At 47.4% G+C, this 20,466-nt stretch overlaps 1 long non-coding RNA gene across 1 annotated transcript in view; it reads right to left on the reverse strand.

Annotated features, from left to right (window-relative positions):
• LOC132534934 (uncharacterized) overlaps window positions 1-20,466 on the reverse strand; it is a 171,053-nt gene that overhangs the window by 92,874 nt on the left and 57,713 nt on the right. The window contains exon 2 of the long non-coding RNA XR_009546694.1: window positions 11,677-11,807. This is a non-coding gene — a long non-coding RNA (uncharacterized LOC132534934). The remainder of the gene's footprint in view (window positions 1-11,676; window positions 11,808-20,466) is intronic.

A 20,466-nucleotide genomic window follows, 5' to 3' on the forward strand; every position in this document is an offset into this window, starting at 1 on the left:
GCTCTCCTCTCCCTCACAGTTAAGCCCCGTGGTCAGAAGGGCTCTTGGATACTGTGATTGATTAGCAAGGATCTTAGTTAGAAGGCTCCAGGATTGGGGAGTCGGGCTGTAGCGCAGCGGGTTAAGCGTAGGTGGCGTAAAGCACAGGGACTGGCGTAAGGATCCTGGTTTGAGCCCCCGGCTCCCCACCTGCAGGGGAGTCCCTTCACAGGCGGTGAAGCAGGTCTGCAGGTGTCTGTCTTTCTCTCCCCCTCTCTGTCTTCCCCATCTCTCTCCATTTCTCTCTGTCCTATTCAATAACAACAACATCAATAACTATAACAATAAAGCAACAAGGGCAACAAAAAGGAATAAAAATAAATAAATATTAGAAGGCTCCAGGACCTGAGGCTGGCCAAGCCGCCATCTGAATGATAATCTCTGTGATTAACCTTCACCAGAGGCCTGGAGGAAGGACCTGAGTTCCTTCCTGCAAGGACTGAGAAGCAAGGAATTCAGAGGCTCCAGACCAGGCCTCCCGCTGCTCTGCCCTGGGCATCTGGCCAGGTTTCTCAGCCGGCCCACCCGGTAGTGGTCCCCACGTCCATCACCTGGCATGCCCAGGAACCCGCCTTGCATGCCGGGGCCCGCTGTCACACAGACCCCCGGGGCCCTGAGGCCAGGGACCCCACACCAGTCTGATGCCGCCTCCCAGGGCCATGGCTCCAGCTGAGGGCATCATCTGTCACCTGCTGAGCCTCAGAGGGCAGTCAGGCAGCACCAGGACTGACAGGGGGGGCACAAAGCAGCCCAGGACACTGGGCAAATGTCCCCATCCAGAAGCTGATGCTGCCACCTGAGTCCATCCAGAACCCCTAATCACACAGGGGGCACCTCCTTGCAGGGGCATCTTGGCATCTGCCCCTCCCCTAGGGGTGGGGACATGCTGCATTGGCTGTCCCGGGGTTTGATGTGCTGAATGGCTCATAGTGTGGAATCCATGTAGGAAACATCACAGGGCCAGGGCGGGATGGAGACCAGCTGGTTTTAGTCCCACCACTGCTGCTTGCAGACTTTCGGCAGACTTGGCGGGTGGGAGAAGCCCAGAGAGGGTCAGCGGCTATTCAGGGGGACAGGTGCTCAGTGCCCTCAGGACCAAGTGGGGTTCATCCCTGCTGGTTATCTGCAAGTCAATCAAGGTGACCCCCCCCCCCCATCAACAGAAAGAAACATGAAAACTCACACAGTCTTGCTGGTCCTTGCAGAAGAATCTGACAGGGTCCAACACCCATCTGTGAGAAAGACCCTCAAGGCACTGGGAGGGTCCAGCCTGCTGGAGGAAAGCTTCACAAATGGCCTCTCTCTCTCTCTCTCTCTCTCTCTCTCTCTCTGCCCCTCTCTGTCTCCTCCTCTCTCCCTCTTTCCCCCTCTCGCCGTCTCCCTCTCTCTCCCTATCTCCCCTCTCTTTCTCTCTCTCCCCTCCCCCACTCTCCGTTTCCCACACTCTCCCTCCTCCCTCTCTTTGTCCCCTCTCTCTTCCTCTCCCCCTCTCTTTATCCCCTTCTCTCTCTCCCCTCTCTCCCCCTCTCTTTGCCCCCTCCCTCTCTCCCTTTCTTTGAACCCATCTCTCTCTCCCTCTCCCCCTCTTTGTCCCCCTCTCTTCCTCTTTCCCCTTTTTGTCCCCTTCTCTCTCCCTTTCTCTCTATCTCCCCCTCTCCCTTCTCCCCCCTCCCTCTCTTCCTCTGCCCTCTCTCTCTCCCCCCAATCTCTCAATCCCTCTCTGTCCTATCAACTTAAATAAGTAAAGTTAGGGTGCCCTGGATGGAATTAAAAAAGAAATAAAGAGCAAGTCTGGAGGTGAAGGACAACTACAGGATGGTTTTACTCATATAAGGAACATAAACAACTGAACATACAAATGGGGGGAAAAAATGAACAGATGTTCAAGACTGAGGGAGAACTAGAGTGGCCATCTGTGGGGGAGGGTGGGGTGGGGCACTCAACTTGGGGCATGGGAGAGGTGAAATAACGAAATTTTTTTGCCTCCAGGGTTATCCCTGAGGCTCAGTGCCTGCACCATGAATCCACTGCTCCTGGAGGCCATTTCCTTCCCTTTTGTTGCCCTTGTTGTTTTATTGTTATAGTAATTATTGTTGTTATTATTAATGTCATCATTGTTGGATAGGACAGAGAGAAATGGAGAGAGGAGGGGAAGACAGAGAGGGGGAGAGACAGACAGACACCTGCAGACCTGCTTCACCTGTGAAGCGACTCCCCTGCAGGTGGGGAGCCGGGGGCTCGAACCGGGATCCTTACACCGGTCCTCACTCTTTGCACCATGTACGCTTAACCAGGCCCCCAAGAAACAATTTTTTTTGAAAAGAAATAAAGTTAAAATATCTTAGGAAGAAGGAAAGAAAGGGAGGAAGGAAGAGACTGGGAGTGGAAGGGTAATTCCTCACCGTAGTAAAGGCTTTGGATAACAGACCCAAGGCTGGCATCATGCTGGGTGGAAAGGAGCTGAGTCCTTCCCCTAAAAGCAGAAACCATGCAATTCTCGCTATTTCTATTCGATGCATTCCTAGAGGCCTTCCCCAGTACAATCAGGTAAGAGAGAGATCAGGCCAGAAAGGACAGGCTGGGAGTAGAAATCTACCTGTCAACATCCATGACCAGTGGAGAAGCAATTACAGAAGCCAAACCTTCTACTTTCTGCACCCCATAATGATCCTGGGTCCATACTCCCAAAGGGATAAAGAATAGGGAAGCTTCCTACTACCCAAACCAAGAGACGCCTCACAGAATGGGAGAACATCTTTACATGCCACACATCAGACAAGAGGCTAATAACCAGAATATATATATATAGAACTTGCAAATCTCAACAAGAAAACAAATAACCCCATCCAAAAATGGGGGGAGGACATGAACAGAATATACACCACAGAAGAGATCCAAAAGGCTGAGAAACACATGAAAAAATGCTTCAAGTCTCTGATTGTCAGAGAAATGCAAATAAAGACAACAATGAGATGCCACTTCACTCCTGTGAGAATGTCCTACATCAGAAAAGGTAACAGCAACAAATGCTGGAGAGGGTGTGGGGTCAAAGGAACCCTCCTGCACTGCTGGTGGGAATGTCAATGGGTCCAACCTCTGTGGAGAACAGTCTGGAGAACTCTCAGAAGGCTAGAAATGGACCTACCCTACGACCCTGCAATTCCTCTCCTGGGGATAGATCCTAAGGAACCCAACACATCCATCCAAAAAGATCTGTGTATACCTGTGTTCATAGCAGCACAATTTGTAATAGCCAAAACCTGGAAGCCACCCAGGTGTCCAACAACAGATGAGTGGCTGAGCGAGTTGTGGTCTATATACACAATGGAATACTACTCAGCTGTAAAAAATGGTGACTTCACTGTTTTCAGCTGATCTTGGATGGACCTTGAAAAATTCATGTTGAGTGAAATAAGTCAGAAACAGAAGGATGAATATGGGATGATCTCACTCTCAGGCAGAAGTTGAAAAACAAGATCAGAAGAGAAAATACAAGTAGAAACTGAATTGGAGTTGGCGTATTGCACCAAAGTAAAAGACTCTATGGTGGGTGGGTGGGGAGAATACAGGTCCAAGAAGGATGACAGAGGACCTAGTGGGGGTTGTATTCTTATATGGGAAACTAGGAAATGTTATGCATGTACAAACTATTGTACTTACTGTTGAATGGAAAACATTATTCCCCAGTAAAGAAATTAAAAAAAAAAAAATAAGGAAGCTTCCGATGGAAGGGATGGGATACGGAGATCTGGTGGTGGGAATTGTGTGGAGCTGTGCTCTTCTTATCCTATGGTCTTGTCAATATTTGCATTTTATTAATTTAATAAAATTTTATTTAATTAAAAAAATTAGAAGAGAGAAAGAGAAATCGAAGGACTCCAAGTTGGGAAGGAGGAAGGCGAATATTCATTATTTGCAGATGATATGCTGTTATATCAAGAAGACACCAAAGACTCTACCAAAAAAGAAAAATAAGCTACTAGAAATCATAAAACATTCAGTAGCAGGTGACAGTCAAGATGTGTGTGTGTGTGTGTGTGTGTGTGTGTGTGTGTGTGTGTGATTTCTCTACATAAACGATGAATCCGAGGAAAGAAACTGAAGGAAGGAATCCCAGCTATAACTAAACCCACCCACCCACCCCCCCCCCAAAAAAAAAATCAAAACCAAGCCAAAACAGGAAATCTTAAGCAAGCCCAGCTAGAAGCAGAGGAAGGAGGGAAGGAGGAAGGGAGGACAGAGGGTAGGCCATGGGTGGAGGATGGAGCCACCCTTCCCCCAAGGGACCTGGTGCCTGAGATACCATTGAAGCCGCCCCCGCCCCCTTTTGTGCCATCACTGTGTCCCTCCTCCCCCCAGACGCCAATGTTCAGGGCCATTCCTGGCTGCAAGATCACTCAATACACCCAGGAAGTGGGTGGGGAAGTGAGGGGTGCCCAGAATGTCCCAGGCTGGGCTGGGGGTATGGCATGGTGGTCACCATGAGCTTCCCAACGTTGGGACAACATTCTGCCTAAAGAGGAAGAGAAGAAAACAGCCGTTAACTCTGAAAGAGAAAAGCAAGGGTTTGCTTCTTAACTGAAGGGGGGAAATGCAGCAGGCTGCCACCTTGTCCTCCCAGCACACACACGGCTTCCTCTTCCTCCTGCTGTCATCAAAGTGGCCTTGGTTGGTGGCCTTAGAATGTACCCAAGAGGCTGCTGACAAGCTAGACAAGTCGTAGTCTCTGTATAGACACAAAGAAAAGTCACCTGTGGAGCCTGTGGCGGTGGTGACTCTGGGGAGGCTGGTGGCTGTATAAAGGGCTCAGGGTCACTGTGCTGGGGCCCAGTCTCCTGTGGACACGAGTGCGGCTGGGGCTGCCGGCAGAACAGACACGGCCTCCTGCATCACAGCCCCGGGGCGACCCATCTCTCTGCCTGAGAAGCTGATTACGGGATAGATAACTCTTTCTGGAGAAAATGGATGGGCATGGGGTGATGGTGCTCAATGAAATAAGATAATGAAATACAACTAGTTATGGGGCTGGGGAGTGGTGCACCTGGTTAGGTGCACATATTACAGGGTACAAGGACCCAGGTTCAAACCCCCGGTCCCCACCTGCAGAGGAAAAGCTTCATGAACTTTGAATCAGGCTTGTAGGTGTCTCTGCCTTTCTCCCTCTCTCCCCCATCCTCCTCTCAATTTTTCTCTTTATCAAATTAACTAAATAAATTAAAAATATTTTAAAAGGGGAGTCGTGCGGTAGCGCAGTTGGCTAAGTGCAGGTGCCGCAAAGCGCAAGGACCGGCGTAAGGATCCCAGTTTGAGCCTCCAGCTCCCCATCTGTGGGGGAGTCGCTTCACAGGCGGCGAAGCAAGTCTGCAGATGTCTGTCTTTCTCTCCCCCTCTCTGTCTGTCTTCCCCTCCTCTCTCCATTTCTCTCTGTCCTATCCGACAATGATGGCATCAACAACAACAACAACAACAACTATAACAATAAAACAAGGGCAATAAAAGAGAATAAATATTTAAAAATAGTTTAAAAGAATGAGAGAGAGAATGAGAGAGAAAGAAAGAAACTTGATGATGTCACTCATGCTGTGGCAAGCATGTGAGTTGTTAGAACAGACACTTGCAGAGTTAGAAAGATGATGGAAATTGACCTTCAGACCCCGTGAGTCTGTAGCTGATATCAGAGGGGGTGAGTGTGGGGTCCAGGAAGGGTCCACTTGGTGTGATGCATGGTGGCGAGAGTGGTCATTGTACGCAGGTGGTGTGAGATTATCTTGCTAGAATAATACTGTCCATCACTCTTGAATCAATAAAGCAAAAAGTCATGGATAAAGTGATAAAAGGCTCCTATTCATCCAGGCCCCCATCAAGCAAGCAAAGAAGCCATGTGCGAAATGCAACCCCTGCCGGGCATAGCTCTGAGTCTCTGCTCATTTATTCAGCAAGCATAGGAATCTCCACCTGGCTGAGTCAGGATGGACAGCTGTCTGTCCACGTGGCTCTTACTGTCAGTCAGTCAAGGATTCTGGACAGTGAGGAGGATGATGCCGAAGTCACCCAGGAGTTAGAGAGGGGATGGGGGGAGAGAGAGAGATTAGGGGAAGATGACAAGTGGACTCTGGACTTCAATTCCATCAGGACTCTGAGAGAGAAGAAAAAAAAGAAAAAAGGAAGGAAGGAAGGAAGGAAGGAAGGAAGGAAGGAAGGAAGGAAGGTCACAGGGAATTAGTGTAGGGAAATAGGTGTAGATGTGACTTAGAATGGAAGAGGAGGCAGAATTAAAGAGAAAAAGGGAAATATATAAATATAGTTATAGAAATAAGAGTCATGGGGGGCTGGATATTGGCACACCCAGTTAAGAGTCCACAGAACTAAGCTCAGTGACCCACGCAAGGATCTGAGTTCGAGCCCCTAACTCCCCAACATGCATGGGGGACACTTGACAAGCAGTAAAGCAGGTCTGCAGGTGTCTGATTCTCTTTCCCTCCCCCTCTCTAGCTCCCGCTCCTCTCTCAGTTTCTCTCTGCCCTGTCCAATAAAATAAAAATAAAAATGGACACCAGGAACAGTGGATTTGTAGTGCTGGCACTGAGCCCCAGCAATAACCCTGGAGGAAAAAAAACACATAAATAAATAAAATAACTAAAATAAAAAGGGGTTGGGCAGTGATGCATCTGGTTCAGCTCACATGTTACCATGTGCAAGGTGAGTAAAGTGACTAACACCTTTACAAAAGTAAATAGCCAAAAAAAAAAAAAAAGCAACTGTGCTTTTTTAATGCCCACTGACTTTCAGGAGGAAGCTCTTGGCTCTTCAAACCTTGTGTCTCTGGGGGCCACACCCAAAAGTAATATGAATCTCTGAAGGAAATGAGGCTTCATTTCTTTCTTTTTTTTTCATCCAGATGTGTTTCTGCTTTCCGCAGGAAACCCAAATCCAACTTCCGACACACGGAAACACCCATAGCTCTCCTCCAGGAGAACCAGTTGCAGTGGGGAGTGATTGCTCAGGGCCTGGTTAGAGGCTAGGTCTCCTGCAGCCTCTGGAATTCTCGCTCCCTGCACCCTACCCCTTAAACACCCTCCATCTGCCCTCAAATTCTCTCTCTCCTGCAGCCCCACGCTGTTCGATGAAGCTCCCCCTGGCTTCTGCTTAACCATATGCCTATATAGGGATAGATTTAATCCCATTCAAAGTTTTGGTCTATTTACATAAATCACTTTTACATTTATATAAAGCACCACACTCCCTCCATGGCATTGGTGGTTTAGTGGTAGAATTCTCACCTGCTCCACCCCCTCTCCTTGTCACACACTGATCCCTTCTTTGTCACACTCTGATTTTCACCAGTCACTTTTCGCTCCACCCTCTCTATATCACATCCTGTTTCCACCCTACTTGGAGAGTATAAAAACAGCTGCTCTTCTGATTAAAGACACTTGGAAATTGCTTTCCGGCTCCGAGAGTTCCAGAGTATATCTCCTACGAAGTTAGTGTGGCACGAGTTCCTGATCCCTCTCCCACGCAGCAGCCTAGATCGGCTCCAGTTGAGTTCTCTCCAACCCAGAGAGTACTAGCTCGGGAAGAAGTACCCTCAGGCTATCCCGGCACCACGCGTCATGCAGAACACAACTCTGGTCTCAGTGGGGGCAGCAGGTGCTGTCCAGAAATGCAGTCACAAGCCCAGAGGCTCTGACTTCCCAGGCCTGAGCTACTAGGCTGGCTGTGCCCCTACCCACCGCCCTCCCCTGCCCCCAAGACCTACTCTCAGACTGCTGGGAAGATGGAGGGGAAATGTTTGCACAGGGTGTGAGACCCATCCCTGCTTCAACACAAGATACAATCAGGTTAACTCTTTTAAAAAAAATATTTGTTTATTTATTCCCTTTTGTTACCCTTGTTGTTTTATTGTTGTAGTTACTGTTGATGTCATTGTTGGATAGGACAGAGATAAATGGAGAGGGGAGGGGAAGACAGAGAGAGGGACAGAAAGATAGACAACTGCAGACCTGCTTCACCGCCTGTGAAGCGACTCCCCTGCAGGTGGGGAGCCGGGGGTTGAACCGGGATCCTTATGCCGGTCCTTGTGCTTTGTGCCACGTGTGCTTAACCTGCTGCACTACCGCCCGACTCCCACAATCAGGTTAACACTTAACAGTCATTTATATTCTGTCTCTCTCTCTCTCTCATTTTTTTTTTACTCTTTCTCTCCTCCACGTGTCCTGTTATTATGCACATGATTCTTTTATTTTTTAACACCAGGCATTATGTTACCAAAAAAAATGAGACACAACAAAAGAGAGTCTTTGATGCAAATGTTAAGGGACTCTCAGCAATAAATGAAAACAATTCATAATACCTGAAGCTTTACATCAGCTGCTGTTTAATAAAACAAAAAAGTGGAGATAGACGCCTCCCATAAATCACTTGTGAGTTTACGTAGCACGAATTCTCAAGGTGCCAGAGCGCATTAGTGAAGCAGAAGTGGCGACCCGGAGAGCGGGGGACCTTGAGTCCCTGTGGGTCCCAACAGTCCTCTGTTCTGATTGCTTTTTTCTTCTTCTTCTGATTTCCCTTTGTCCCAGCCATAATGAATTGCAGGTGTGTGTGTGTGTGTGTGTGTGTGTGTGTGTGTGTAGAAACACTTTTTTTTTTTTATTTACGTAAAACAGATTTGCATTCAAACTCTGGTAGAATGACATTAGCTGTCTCTCCAGTCCCTTGATGAATTGTGAGGCCTCACAGTATACTGACTCTCTTTCATTTTGTTTTAATAAAAAAAATTATTCACTTATTTATTAGATAGAGATAGATAAATCAAGAGGGGAAAGGGAGGTAGAGATGGAAAGAAAGAGAGACACCTACAACATTGCTTTGCCACTCATGAAGCCCCTCCCCCACAAGGCGGAAACCAGGGGCTTGAACCCAGGTCCTTGAGCATGATAACATGACTTTTATGGAGTGTGTCATCCTCTGCCACCCCCCTACTCTCTTTCTTCAGCTCATGCTCACTGTTCTTTGCCAATACCATGAGGGCTCCCTTAAAAACTACTCCATGGGAGTCGGACGGTGGCACAGCAGGTTAAGCACACGTGGCACAAAGCGTGAGGACGGGTGTAAGGATCCTGGTTCAAGACCCCGGCTCCCCACCTGCAGGGGAGTCACTTCACAGGTGGTGAAGCAGGTCTGCAAGTGTCTGTCTTTCTCTCCCCCTCTCTGTCTTCCCCTCCTCTCTCCATTTCTCTCTGTCCTATCTAACGACGACATCATCAACAACATCATCATCAATAGCAACAACTACAACAATAAAACAAGGGCATCAAAAGAGAATCAATAAATATTTTTAAAAATCTACTGCACATGCAGCGCTCTTCCCTGCTCCCCCCCCCATGTCCTGAAATATTTTTGAGGCAGACTCTCTCCCCTCCCCTTCACAGTAGCTCAGCTCCAGGAGCTGATCAGAGAGACAATCAGCATGACTCTGCATCAGATCAGCGAACCCTTCTTCACATACTGCTACAATGAATGGCATTCTTTCATTTAAAGCCAGACACCATATTAAAGTAAAGAAAGGTAGAAAAAAAAGAAAGAGGGGGGCAGGGTAGAAGCGCACCATGTTAAGTACACAAAGTACAAAGCACAAGGACCCAGGCAAGGATCCCAGTTTGAACCCCCGGCTCCCCACCTGCAGTGGGAACAATTCACAGGCGGTGAAGCAGGTCTGCAGGTGTCTATCGATCTCTCCCCTTCTCTGTCTTCCCCTCCTCTCTCCATTTCTCAGTCACGGTCAATAAAATGGGGAAAAAATGGCCTCCAGGAGCAGTGGATTTGTAGTGCAGGCACCAAGGCCCAGAGATAACCCTGGAAGAAAAAGAAAGAAAGAAAGAAAGAAAGAAAGAAAGAAAGAAAGAAAGAAAGAGAAAAGGAGAGAAAGAGAGAAAAATGAAGAAAGGAAGGAACAAAAAATGCAAAAGAAAGACTAAGAGCATCTCCCCCACCTAGAGAATAGGAAGGCGGCAAGCAAACTGAATGACAGCTGTGTTTCTGAGCAGGCAGATGGACAGCTGTGGCAGAAGGTCACCCAGGGAGGGACAGCTGAGTAGGAATGGTGGAGAGGCCTCTGCAGCACAGGCAGAAGGAAGAAGTGAGCTGAAATGCATTGCTAAGGAACACAGAAGGCCGTAGGGGAGATCAAATCCCCCTGAGCTGGGTCGAGGCCTATCATCTCTACATCGAGTCTTGAGAGGGTGGACCCCGAGCCCTCCCAGAGAGAGGCGGTAGGCATGTCCCTTCCCAACCATGTGGACCCAAAATGGCCCCTAGATTCCAGACTATGGGTTGCTTCTCCCTCATCACAAGTTCCTTAACTCATGATCAAGAGCGTGGCCAGCGCCTCTTAGGGACGTATATGGTCTTATGCTACAGGCAGGAAGTCGTGTGGTGTGAGGTGTGGCTCAGTGATTGGACGGCTACTACTTCCCCTTCCCTAAATGGCAGCATATTCACCCCTCCTGCTGTACCATAAACAGAGCTGTCTCTCTGAAGCCTGAAGCATTCCCGGAGGTGTGTGTGTCTCTCTGCACCCTCACCCTCACCACTGGTTTCACTGTGGCAGCATGTCACCCCCTCGACCAGCGCGGGCCATTTCTCGACTGGCGAGAAATGGGCGACAGAAGGGCAGAGTCTAGTGAGCCAGGTACTGAGGACAGGGACCAATCTCACATCAGCCTCCAAAATCTTGACCCAAGTCCCCTGCTGGGTGACACACAGAAGATCAGAGGCAGGAGAACAGACAGGAAAGAGTCTTTCCACACTGGCTGCCAGTTGAGGAAAGAGCCTCAACCCTGTGCCCCACAGAACACAGCTGAGCAATTGGTGATGCCAAGGTGGTGGGGAGTAGAGAGAAGCTTTGGGAAACTCTCTCTTGCAGAAGACCCTCCCCCCACAGCAGGGCAGAATTTGCTGTTGGCATGGAGGGTAAGGGAGAAGGGCTGTGAAGCTCCATGTCTAGAGTTCAAGCATGAAGTGAAGATGGTGCAGACAAAATCAGACCCTCTCCGGTCAGCCAGGCTATTCCTACCAGCCAGGGAAGCAGGCAGAAAGGGACTCTCCCCTGGGAATGGGAGAGTGTAGTGAGGAAGGAAAGAATTCCAGAAGAGGAAAAATGGCTACCTCCACTTTTATACCCTAAAAAACACACATCTTTCAGATCTCAAGAGGAATCACTTTTCTGGAAAACAAACACAAAAGGTCGGATGACTTGTTGCCATCAAATTTATGCTGGGAAGGATTTTTAAAGGAAGTTGCCTGCTCCGAGGAAAATCAGGGTCAGGTAGAGGCATGTATCTCTGCACAGGAGGAGAATTCTTTCTAGAGATAGGGAAAATAACAATGTATCCACTGTAATGCTTACCCAGAAAAGACCCCCACCACCTAAAAATATTCAAAGCTATGTATTTGGGGATTTGTGAGAAATATTAAAGTATGCTACCAAGACCTAAACAGTAGACAAGGAAGAACTGGAAGTATACTCGTGCAAAGAAATACACTTCACACCTTTCTTGAAGCTACAGGATACCCTTGAAGAAGCTGTTGTGATTAAGTCAGCATAAAGTAATGTATCAGGTTAGCAAGTTGACTCACTTGGGCAGTGCACTGCTTGGCCATGAGCTGGACCCGGGTTCCAATCAGGGCCCCACCGCATGGAAAGGAGGAAGCTTCAGCGGATCTGATGATGTGGTCTCTTCCATGTTCTTCCTGCCTCTCGCTCTAGTCTAAAAGAAAATAGTAAGAGCAATGTGGCTTAGGTTGTATATTCTCAAATCTAGAGAAAGCACACAAATTGAGGGGGAGCATGAATAAAGAGCGAATAATGGATAAATGGGTGGCACAAGGACAGGACACAGTACTTAAAACTATGAGGTGCTGACTTCAATCCTCAACACTACATAGGCCAAGTGATAATCTTGCCTCAGTCATATTCTCTCTCTCTCTCTCCCTCTCCCTCTCCCTCTCCCTCTCCCTCTCCTTCTCCCTTTCCTTCTCCTGTCTATATCCTGAAATATATAGAAATATATATATATTTTTGTAGGGAGTTTTTTTTTTTTTTACATCCAGGGTTATCCCTGTGCTTGGTGTCAGCACTACCAATCCAATCCACTGCTCCTTATGGTCATTTTTTTCATTTTATTGTATAGGAAAGAGAGAACTTGAGAGAGATGGGGAGATAGATAGATATATAGATCGATAGATAGATCGATAGATAGATCGATAGATAGATAGATAGATAGATAGATAGATAGATAGATAAAGACAGACACCTGCAGAACTGCTTCACCATTTGTGAAGCATTCCCACTGCAGGTGGAGAGCCAATGTCATTGTTGTTGGATAGAACAGAGAGAAATGGAGAGAGGAGGGGAAGACAGAGAAGGGGGGAGAAAGATAGACACCTGCAGACCTGCTTCACCGCCTGTGAAGCGACTCCCCTGCAGGTGGGGAGCCGGGGGCTCGAACCGGGATCCTTCTGCTGGTCCTTGTGCTTTGCGCCACATGTGCTTAACCCGCTGCACTACCACCAACTCCTGAGAAGTTAGTAGTCTATGGAATATATATCCCATGACTTCTTTATCCCGTCATCTGTTGATGGGCATTTGGCTCTTGTGAATATGCAGCTGTGGACACAGAGGTACACGTGTCCCTTCTAATCAGTGTTTGACTGTTCAGTGAATATAAAAAAGAAGTTATGGGATATGTATTCCATGGAATACCACTCTGCAACAATAAAAAAGAAAGATGATATTGTGTCATTTAGGAAAACAAATGGATGGAACTGGAGGTGATTATTTCGTAAGAGATGAAAGACAACTACCAGATGCTTTCACTCATATGTGGAATCTAGAGAACTGATATATATGAACTTGCAAAACAAAAAAAAACAAATTCCAATAAAACAGAAGCAAGCAATCGGGTGGTGGCACAGCGGGTTAAGTACAGGTAGTGTGAAGTACAAGGACCGGTGTAAGGATCCCGGTTCGAGCCCCCGGCTCCCCACCTGCAGGGGAGTCGCTTCCCAGGCAGTGAAGCAGGTCTGCAGGTGTCTGTCTTTCTCTCTCCCCCTCTCTGTCTTCCCCTCCTCTCTCCATTTCTCTCTGTCCTATCCAACAATGGCGACATCAACGACAACAACAATAATAATAAAAAAACCAGAAGCAAGCTAACTGTAAGTTGTGCTAAGATGCAAGAGAACTCTGCTGGTGATCACTGGGAGGTGGAGGGTAGGAGTGTGGGACTAGACACTGCCACCTTACAGTCTTGTAACAAACTAGTAATAGCAGATAAAATAAAAAAGCCAAGTTCATTGAAGCAAGTGTGAGAGAGAGAAGCCAGAGAAACACTATAGTGCATGTGGCAAAAGGGACCAGACCAGGGGCTTCCACATACAAGTCCTATATTCTGCTAGTAAATAAATTCTATCTATCTATCTATCTATCTATCTATCTATCTATCTATCTATCTATCATCTATCTATCTATCATCTATCATCTATCTATCTACCATCTATCACCTATCGTCTATCCATCACTGATCTATCATTTATCTATTTATCCATCTATCATCTATCTATCTATCATCTATCATCTGTCATTTATTTATTTATCCATCTATCATCTAGCTAGCTAGCTAGCTCTTTGCTGGGCAGAGAGAGAGAGATAAGAGAGTGTCCACACACCAAAGCTGCCTTCAGTGTAGCGGGAGCTGGGTTCAAACCCAGTGCTACAGGTGGCAAAGCCGTTCACTCTCCGTGTGAATGACCCCCTGCTCCACAATCTATTCTTGCTAAGTTTTTTATTTGTATTTTTTTATTGCCAGCAGCGGCTCTGTGCCTGAACTATGAATGCCACACTCCCAGTGGCCATTTTTTTTCCTTTCTATTTTGTTTTGATAGGACAGAAAGAAATTGAGAAAGAGCAGAAGCTAGAGAAGGAGAGAAACAGAGAGACACCTGCAGACCTGCTTCTTCACTTGTGAAGCTTCCCTCCTGCAGGTGGGGAGTGGGGTCTTGAACCCGGGTCCTTGAGTATGATAACATGTGTGGATAACAGTGTGTGCCACTGTCAATGACCTTGATAAAATATTTTATAATGAAATAAAACACAAATCTCAATGCTTTAATCGCTTTAAATTCCAGTGTACTAGAGTGATTAGTTACTCATCTTTCTGTTCAGATTTTAATGACTTGAAAAGCATTTTAAATATCTCAAAGTGGTTCTCAATCCTTCTATTAGTTCTTCAATCACTTTGTGTCATTTTGGCTTGAATGACCATTTTTTTCACCCCATAATATAGTTAAGCAAAAGGACTACTTATAATCAATCCCCTAGCAAGTAATTGAGGAGTAAATAGAATCAATAAAAACAGATGCAAACAAAATTGCAAAATAGCCAGGTGGTAAATTTCTAATCGATAATTTCATTACTTGTGAATATACTAGACATCTCAGTTAAAAGACAGATACTTTCATATTAAATATCCAACACCAGGGTCTAATTATATGCCATTTCAATAAAACACTGTAAATATAAAACATACTTACAGAGTTAAATAATTTATATTTTAGGAAAATATAAAGACAAGAGCATGGAGAGATATCATAATGGCTATGAAAAGAGACTCTCCTATCTGGGGTTCTGAAGTCCCAGGTTTACTCCCTAGCATGACCATAAACCAGAGCTGAGCAGGGATCTGGTAAAAAAAAAAAAAAAAAAAAAGTAATAAAATAAAAATCAAGTCACAGATTGAGGGGAAGCATTTTTGAAATTAGTTAAATATTTGAAGAATATATAAAGAATTCTTAAAGTAATTTAATAAGGTAATAACATATTTTAAAATTTTTTAAAAATAAATTTTTGTTTATTTATTTTTGGATAAAGACAGAGAAATTGAGAAGGGAGATCCATGGAGACAGAGAGGGGAAGAGGGGTCAGGAGGTGGTGTACCTTGTTAAGTGCTCACAGTAACAGTGCACAAGGATCCAGGTTCAATCCCCTGGTCCCCACCTGCAGGGGGGAAGCTTCATGATAGGTGAGGCCAGGCTACAGGGCTGTAGGTATCTATCTCTCTTCCTCTATCTGCTCCACCCCTCTCAATTTCTCTCTGTCTCTATTCCATAACAAATAAACAAAGATATAAAAAAGGGAGATGGAAAGAGACAGAGAGACACCAGGAGCCCAACCAACTTCACTACCCCTGAATATAACTTTTTTTTTTAATTGGGTGGAACTGGAGGTGATTGTGTTTAGCAAAACTAAGGATGGAATATCATTACCAAATGTTTTCACTCATATGTGAAATCTAGAGAACTAGTACACATGAACGTGCAAAACAAACAAACAAAGCAGAAACAAACAAACAAAAACAGAAGCAAGCAAACTGTCTGGAAAACCCTGGTGGTTCTTTTTGGGAAGATGCCGGGGATGGGGGGGGGGGGAGCGGTGAACACTGGCGATGCGTGTGGGGTGGGACTGTACACTGTCATGTTACAGTCTTAGACCCCAGTATTAATCACAAAGGAAAGATGAAAAAGAAGGGACCGGGTGGTGGTGTACCCAGTTGAGCGTACATGTTACAGTGCACAAGGACCCAGGTTCAAGCCCCTGGTCCCCAGCTACAGGGGAAAAGCTTTGCTAGTGGTGAAGCAGGGCTGCAGCTGTCTCTCCTTCCCTCTGCCTTTCTCTCCCTCTGTCTCTCATCCCTTAACAAAAGGGGGGGGGGAAATCCACATGAGGAATTTCTGCAGGCATGGTGAAGACAAGCAGACAGGGAGATCCAGGGACCCTCTCTCCCAGCCACGGCTGTCACTCCTGGAGAAATGGGGGTGGGGGTTCTGCGGGAACCCAAACAGACTCAGTGAAGAGACTGAGGAGCCCGTCCACAGCTCTCTGTAGGATCGGCTGGTCCCAGAGGCAGCTGGTCCCTGAATAAAGGTGAGCGTGGCCTTAGGAAGGCTTTGCAGCTGTAGGGGAGCAGCCCACAGTGCTTAGACCCTCTGATTCATAAAGTCCAAGACTGGCCTGGAGCTGGCTGGCCTTCCCCTCCGTGTACAAGGGCCATTTCCACTGCCCGCTATCCTGAAAGACCACCTGGGAGAGCATCAGAGTGAAGCCCACCTGGCATCCCTTTTCACACACAGCTATTTCAGGAGTCTCTGTGCCTACCGGGCAAACACGCATCCGGCTGGCACAGGGTGCAATGTTTTAATTTTAGTTATTTTTTATTCTCCCACACAGCATAGGAAGGCCTTTCTAGCTTAGAACCTCCGGCTGCATACAATAGCCCACTGGGCCCGTCTGGCCATAAATAAACATCCAGGTGACCACGTCCTGAGGACAGGTGACTGGCCCGGCTGGACCCAAAGTGCCAGCCTCTTTCTCTTGGGGAAGTGGCGGGAGTCGGGGCTCAGAGACAGAGAGGCTGCATCAGGGTTTTCAAGGCCAAATGGGACTAAAGGAAGAACTGGACAGGGTCTCTCCGTGACACAAGGACGCCCAGTCTCACTTCCTCACCACCAGCTGACGGTGTGAGTGGACTGATTCTGCAGTATGGAAAGGCCAGGAAACAGCAGGGAACTGGCAGACGCATGGTGGCCAGGACCCTTCATGGCCGTGGCAGGAAGCTCTGTTCACCCAGGATGCCTCCCAGCAGTGGGTGCCCGCAAGCAGCACTCGACGTGGGACTAAACACATCGCCCTGCACTCTTCCTCAGCACAGCTGGGTTTTGAAAGAGGAAAGAGCAAAAGGAACATTGAAGGTACAAAGCAAAAGGGAAGGAGGGGAGTAGTGAGGGAGGGAGAAGGAAAGAGAGAGAGAAAGAGAGAGAGAGAGAGAACATTTAGTTTTTGTCAGACAAAAACAGATGTCATTCCCATCATCTGGGGCCCTAGTCAGGGAATCCTTGGATTCCCACACAGACATGATGGACCTAGACCTCTAACACATCCCTCCCTCCGTTATCGCTGGTCGTCTCCATCAGGAACAACATCATACACCCTCTTGTGGGCCTCTCCAGGACCTTGCCCTCAGTGTAGAACAACAATGGCAGAAACTGCTCCTCTCTCCGAAGGGAGGCTGGGTCAGCCTACTCTGCCCCTCGAGGAAGACGGGTCCTGACATGAGAGCAGCCTAGAATGTTCCCAGCTGTGACCAGGAACTGTGAGCTCAGATTGACAGGGACTCAAAGGCCACACAGGCTCCTGTGCTGAATGTGAATAGACATGGGCCCTGGGTCAGATTGATGGAGTTTACAGTTAATGGTATTTACACACTCTCCTCATGTTTGGGAGCTACTCTGTCCTAATCCAGCTTTCTAGTCCTATTTCCAACCCTGAAACCTTCTTCTCAGACAATACTTTTGGCCCACCCTGCATGTTAGCTGCCAGGCTCAGGCAAAAATTATTGAGGTCATGAGACCCTTGGAATATACCTAAAATAGACTCCCTACCTACTTCCCTCATGAAGACTTCTAATTTCATTTGCTCTATTTTGACCTTTAGCTTCCTGGTTACTAAAGGACTTGTCCCGATGCACCTTTCAGACACCAAGTTCCAGATGCTACCATGATGCCAACCTGACTTCCCTTGGCAGATGCCCTCACCCATGTGTCCTGGAGACCCACCTCCCCAGAGTCCTGTCCCACTAGGGGAAGAGAGACAGGCTGGGGGTGTGGACCCACCTGCCAACACCCATGTCCTCACTCACACGAGATTCCACAGCCCGACCCACCAGTGTCCTTCTTCCCAGCATGCATGAGTCAGAGCTTCAAGAATCAAAGGCACCATTGGGACAAGATTAGTTGCTCATTTTGGTCTCTTTTCTCTGGGCTCAGAGTCTTTCCCTGACTCCTGCCAGCTTGTCTTTCTTAAAGATGTTTCTGGGGAAGTGAGGAAAGACAGACTTCAGCTCTCTTGGCCAGGACATCCTGATTCTGGGATGTAGTTGGCTGCCGTCCCAGCCCTTCTCCCTGTTTGCTGCTAGAAATGTAGGGTCCCAGACCCAGCGGCTTACAGAGGCCAGTCAGCCCTCTTCCAAGTATCTTTCCCCAGGCTGTGGAGATGCTGGTGACACCTAAGGCTCCTTTCTACTAGAAAAAGGAGGAGGAGGAGGAAGAGAAGGAGAAAGAACAGCAGCTTCCCACCCTCTCCATAATACAGGATTGATGCTGAGGTTCTGAGCCATGCAGTTATTTATTTCACATCCTTGGGAGAGACCTTTAGTCAGGACGGGACAGGACTCTGTTCCTTATCTGTGTCTTGCAGTGAGAGAGTAAAACACATGTATGATTAGGTCGTTAGAAAAATCATGGCACATTTTTCTCTTTTTTTCCCCCCATTTGTTGCCCTTGCTGGTTATTTTTTTTTAATCATTGTTGTGGCTATCATTATTGTTACTGATGTCATCATTGTTGGATAGGACAGAGAGAAATGGAGAGAGGAGGGGAGACAGAGAAGGAGAGAGAAAAATAGACTCCTGAAGAACTGCTTCAACGCTTGTGCAGTGACCCCCCCCCCCCCGCAGATGGGGAGCTGGGGGCTTGAACTGGGATCCTTCTACCCGTCTTTGCACTTTGCGTCATGTACGCTTAACCCGCCGCGCTATCGCCCGACCTGCATGATGCATTTTTCTGTACTATAAGGCACCATAATTTCCTCCAGCAGCCCAATAGTTGTACCCAGAAGGAAAAAAAGAAAAGAAAAGAAAGGAAAGGAAAAAGTCCAAACCAAAAAATCTAAGAAAATAATTTTGCAGGGACTTGCTAGTTCCCCGCTGTCATACACTTACCATATGCCTCACTCACACTCACAGGGTTCTAGCTAATATCTCCCCAAATACTAGGTGACTTGGGCCAAAGAGTGTTCATTTTTATAATGAGAAAGGAGATTCTTGAGAACACGAGGAAAACTCAATATTCCAACAATTTCTCTCCTGGGGACTTACCCAAAAGGGAACAAAAGCGCCTATGCAAAGAGATCTATGTATAGCTATGTTCACAGCAGCATGATTTGTAATAGTCCAAACTTGGAAGCTATCCAAATGCCCAGACACACACACACACACAGCCCCCTCTTTTTTTTTTTTTTAAATCTCCAGTGTAATCACTGAGTTTCAGTGCCAGCATTACAAAACCACTGCTCCTGATGGCATTCTTTTCATTTTACTGAATAGGACAGAGAGAAATTTGAGAGGAGATAGAGAGGGAGAAAGAAAGACACCTACAGATCTACTTCACCTGCAGATGGGGAGCAGAGGCTTGAACCTGTATCTTGCACTGGTCCTTGTGCTCAACGGGTGTGCCACCACCTGGCCCCTGCCCATCCCCCCCAGGGCCTTCCCTTCTCTTTCTTTCTTTCTTTCTTTCTTTCTTTCTTTCTTTCTTTCTTTCTTTCTTTCTTTCTAAGTCTCATCTATACCTTCTCCTGCTCCTGAGTGTCCTTCCTTGTCCTCTTCTCTCTGAAGGAAAATTGTGTCTGGCTCCTCTGGTGTTTTCCAGATTCCCTTTCCTTTCTGTGATGGTACAAGAACAAGATTCCTGGTGACAGGTGGGTCCTGGTGGGATATGGGGGTTCAGACCCCCCTCTCCTCATCCTCCCATATCATTTATTCCTCTGTGAGTATGCACCAAGATTTTTTATGGGGTGCAGAAGGTGGGAGGCCTGGCTTCTGTAATTGCTTCTCTGCTGAACTTGGGTGCTGACAGGGGCATCCACACCCCCCCAGCCTGTCTCTCTCTTTCCCTAGTGGGACAGGGCTCTGGAGACGTGGGGTTCCAGGACACATCGGTGAGGTTGTCTGCCCAGGGAAGTCAGGTTGGCGTCATAGAGCATCTGAAACTTGGTATCTGAAGGTGATCTTTCAACCAAGAAATGGAAACAAGTCTGAACATTCTCCTGTCCCTCCCGCACTTCCCAGATGGACTGTGGGCACTCAGTGTCCCGCTCACAAGAGCTTCCACTCCGCTACGTGGTGGTGAAGTCTGGTCTCACTGTCCTTGGCAAAGAACTGAGGGAGCGTGTTGTGGCCCTGAGGTCTGGTGGAAGGACAGAGGACGGTCACCTGCCAGCACTTGTTCAAGTGCTCAACTGTACGGGGCATTCACTTTTCCTTGTAGAAAAGAAAATGGGGGCGGGTTAAGCGCACATGGAGCAAAGTGCAGGGACCCAGGGTAAGGATCCCGGTTTGGGCCCCTGGCTCCCCGCCTGCAGGGGAGTCGCTTCACAGGCGGTGAAGCAGGTCTGCAGGTGTCGTCCTCTCCCTCTCTGTCTTCCCCTCCTCTCTCGATTTCTCTCTGTCTTCCCCAACAACATCAACAACAGCAAAGACAACAATAATAACTACAAGAGCAACAGGACAACAAAATAGGGGGGGAAATGGCCTTCAG

The sequence above is a fragment of the Erinaceus europaeus genome, chromosome 20 (genome assembly GCF_950295315.1).
Source record: "Erinaceus europaeus chromosome 20, mEriEur2.1, whole genome shotgun sequence".
NCBI classification, from domain to species: domain Eukaryota; kingdom Metazoa; phylum Chordata; class Mammalia; order Eulipotyphla; family Erinaceidae; genus Erinaceus; species Erinaceus europaeus.